Raw genomic sequence first — 4,210 nt, 5'->3', positions numbered from 1 at the left:
CTAACATTTGCATATATGTATTTATATATATATATATATATCCATATGTGGCAAATATACATTGTAAATACCACCACGCAAGTTTTAAAGGGACTATCAAGGGATCTTTCAGGATTTTAGGACTGAAGGAGTCACATTTTGAAGGAAGAATTCAAGGAAAATACTTCATGCATCAGTGACACGTATATTCTGAACCCATATATGCAGTCACCTCTCTCTCTCAAAAATTGCCATTTCCCCATGAGAACTAGAGGAAAAAAAAAGTGTTCCCAGCAAACCTGCAAGCCATTAGTTATGAATTAGGTGATTATACATGAATGACTCTTTAATTGTTCTGTCTGCTTAGGTAGGAACACAGCGGTACTAGGCAATGAGAATCCCTGATGTGATCATGTATTGGCAGTGCTCTCCTGACATCCAGGAAGAATAGCAAAATAGTGAGCAGAGACTTAATTGTCACTGATATTTTTTTTCCCCTCAAAAAGCCTTACAATCTTGAAATTAAAATTGCTTTCTCTAGGCTGACCTAATCACTGTGAGATATCCTTGATATTCAGTCTCAGTAACTAACTTGTCTCAGTGGCTAAATTAGAAAGCACTGCAAATAAATCATGTACTATGTTTAGAGTGCTTGTGTCTGTCATGATCAAAAGTGTTGTGATAAAGGTAATGGATTACACCTCTTCACTCGGTGTAATCACTGCAAGCATCAGCAGCTGCAGGACCCGATGTGACCAGTAGAAATGCAAGCTTTGATGCAGCTGTGACTCTGCATGGCTGGTGTTCAGACTGTGAAGAGCATTCTGTGTAGAGCAGTTGGTCTGAGATCTGTGCTTTGTTTTGAAATCTGCTCTGAAGCACTCAGCATAGCTGACAAACTAGCTTATTTTCTGGGTGTGGTTCTCCAGGGCTTGGGAAGAATGCCTGCAAAAGTCTTTGGGAAAGCTTTTTTAGAGTGCTGAGTATCAATGAGCTGGTGAATTGTTTTTGATGAGCTTATTGCTGCCAAAGGTGCTTTTGAATGATGCACAGCCATAGTCAAGATGAACTCATCTGCCATTAATGAGAATGTGACAAGTACTTTTTTTTTTCATCTTCTCTAAGGCTTTGACTGTCATCTGGGACTCAGTGGGACACTATTGTTGTATTTCCTTCTGGGTCTCGATCAATCAGGGTGGACAGAAGAAGCAAAAAATGAGAATGCACATGCAGAAATCCAAGAAGCCAGTCAGGTAGTTAATACATAACCAGGTTTACACCAAGAAAAGGGAGAGAGCCAAGACAGAACTGTGTAGCTCTGGATTCCTTCCAGAGATCTCTGAAAACCAGGAATGCTTTTGCTGTTCATTTACACAACTCACCTGGGTTTTTGCCAGAAAAGGATCAGGCAGAGGAGGGTGTGTGTGTGTTTGTCTTTCCCTCCTCAATATGAAATAATGTCTTCTTTCCTCTGCCATTTCCACTGCTTGTGGCCATGTCTGTTTGCAAAGTTACCATCTGCCCCATGGAATGAGCTTGTCTGAATCACAAGTTTTCAGGGATGGGCTGCTGCAGAACACTTATTTTTGTTTGGCCTTTTGTTGTTGTTAATTCTTTGCCTTTCAGTGCCTCTGAAGAAATGTTCTAAATATGGCTTTTGTTTTTGTAGTGGCAATGTCTTGAACTGGCCCCTTCTGATGCTCATTTGCATATGGCAATGGAGTACATTTAATTTTCCTCTTTATAGTAGCCTTTAGCAGGGTTGAGTCTGCACTTAAGAACTAAAAGCCCTTTGAAAGTGTTTTATCATCATAGAAATAATCCCTAACATGTCTAGTAACTGTTTAAAACAAAATGGTTCATGGTATGTTTGTAAAGTTATAAAAAGTAACTGGTTCATTTTGAACTGATTTACTGCTGTTGTGCACACAGAAAAGATTTATAAGGACAGGTTAAATATGTGTATACACATATATAATAGCTAGATACAAATACATATGTTTCTGTATTACTTTTAAAGCAGTGAATACAGGTGGAAAAAAAAATAACACAGGCTTCTGGATGCACAAAGCCTTCTTTACACAAGTTGATATTGTTGAAGTGATCTTTCTGCAGCTCCCCAGTGGTCTTTAAGTCCTCTCAGGGTTTGGGGACAGTGTCCCACAGTCAGTAGGATACAGGCCAGGGAGTCTTGTTCCCCTGTTTCAGTGAGTGCTCATGTGTTGCACCTCAGAGAAGGAACAGCTTTACCTAATTGCGGCTTGCTGCATGTCGCTGACAATGTCACGACTTGCACTGCTGTCTGTGCACGGCGAGAGCAGACGCACTTGGTGCCACACCTTCCCTCCAGCTCACATTGCTCTGGGCCACCATCACCTACACCCTGTGAGGACAGGCCTGGGCAGGGAGCGGTGCAGTGGCTGGGCTCCAGGGACAGCTCCTGGCAGGGAGCAGCTCCATCAGGCTGCCCCACACGTCACGGGGATGTGCATGTCATGGTGTCTGTTGAATCTGGCCCTGTTCTCCGCCTCCCGTTGCTTCATGACCCATTGTGGCAAGGACTTGCCTTCTGTCTCCACTTGCCGGTGTTGTTTATGTGCTGAGCCCTTGTGAAAGAAAAGGGCTGCGCCCAACTGGAGGGTACTGTGTTCAGTTTTGGGCCCCATCACTATAATACAGGTACTGAGTTGCTAGAATGTGCTCAGAGAAGAACAACAGAGCTGGTGAAGGGATGAGAAAATAAGACTCGAGCGACCTGGGGCTGTGCAGTCTGGAGAACAGGAGGCTGAGGGGACACCTCACTGCTCTCCACAACTACCTGAAAGGAGCTTGCAGCAAGGAGGGTGTTGGCCAGTTTTCTCAGGTGACAAGTGATAAGATGCAAGGAAATGGCACCAGTTGCACTAGGTTAGGTTTAGATTGGACTTTAGGAAGAATTTCCTCACAGAGAGGGTAGTCAAGCATTGGAAGAGTCTGCCCAGAGAAGTGGTGGAGTCTCAGTGCCTGGAGGTATTTAATAAATGTGTGGACATGGAGAGAAGGCTTAGATTACCAATGGTACTAGTGCCACCAAAATTCTGTTGGTCAGACTGCAGTGCAGAAAATGTTGTCGTAATCATTACTGTTCGAATTAATTGACATTAACTAATTTGACATTCAGCATCTCTTTAAAAGGAAGTAAGCTTTGAAATGTTGATTTGTAACATGAGATGACAAACAGTACTACCAGATAAGTGAAAATCATCAGGAAAAATGTCTTCATGCATATTTAGACCTTTAAGAAGGGCTCTCATAGACAACGCTATGTTCCACACATCTACTTTGCTAGAAGCTGTACTGGAAGCACAACTGGATTCATCTTGGCTCCACAGCATGGGCCCAGCTGTGACCTGGAAGTCGCTCTCTTCTGAGAGCAAGGACAGCTGCTTCTGCTATCAGCCACACCTCGTCATTAGTGTAGCTATGACCATAAGGTGTTGAGGTTTACTTAGTGATAACAATGTTTAATGTCATGTAGATCACTTCTGAGTTGGAAGTTCAGCACCACTGGCAAATATTCTTGTGTTTCCATAGAGGAGCACCTACCATGAAACCAGATTGTTAAAAGTGGAAAAATAAGGGGAATTAAGGGAGGAGAGAACTGGGAGGAAGGAAAGCACTTTGAATTTATTCCCTGTATTACAGACAACATTTGTAAAATATCCAGTACTTGAACCCTGAGTAAATGGTCAGAATTTCCTCTCACTTTTGTATGACCTACTGAGCAAACATTGACTTGTTGATGTATAATAGCTGCTTTCAAACTGGATATTATTCAGAACTCTAATATAATCTAAAATCTATTTGAAATAGCCAGGTTAATCCCCATCACCTGTGAATGGGGAATAAAAAATAAATTATTCACAACCCATTCCTTCCTATTAAATTCCCAAAGATTTTTGCAACGTTAATGTGGCTGGAATCAATTAAACTGCTGTGCTGTTATTTTAGGGTCTTAAATATTTAACTTTTAAGTTTGGACTTAAATATGGACAGTGGCATGCTTTTCCTGGTATGAATTCACAGCACTGAGTTAGCTGTGTTTTTTAAGGTGTTTTGGACCAATAATGACTCATTTAGAAAATAAATCTGTTGAAGGCAGAAATGAGAAAATACCAAGAGGGCCTTAGTGTTTCTGCATGGTTCTGTGTTTTTTTTTTTTTTTTTTTTTTTTTTTTTTTTTTTTTTTTTT

At 41.3% G+C, this 4,210-nt stretch overlaps 1 long non-coding RNA gene across 1 annotated transcript; it reads left to right on the top strand.

Annotated features, from left to right (window-relative positions):
- Nucleotides 1-760: 760 nt before the first annotated feature.
- On the top strand, nt 761-1,819 carry LOC118161686. The gene is made up of 3 exons (XR_004748121.1): nt 761-819; nt 909-1,011; nt 1,105-1,819. It is a non-coding gene; the product is annotated as an uncharacterized LOC118161686 (long non-coding RNA).
- Nucleotides 1,820-4,210: the final 2,391 nt, after the last annotated feature.

The sequence above is a fragment of the Oxyura jamaicensis genome, chromosome 2, assembly GCF_011077185.1.
Source record: "Oxyura jamaicensis isolate SHBP4307 breed ruddy duck chromosome 2, BPBGC_Ojam_1.0, whole genome shotgun sequence".
NCBI classification, from domain to species: domain Eukaryota; kingdom Metazoa; phylum Chordata; class Aves; order Anseriformes; family Anatidae; genus Oxyura; species Oxyura jamaicensis.
The sequence above is the reverse complement of the archived record's forward strand: the minus strand, read 5'-3'. Positions and strand labels throughout refer to the sequence as shown.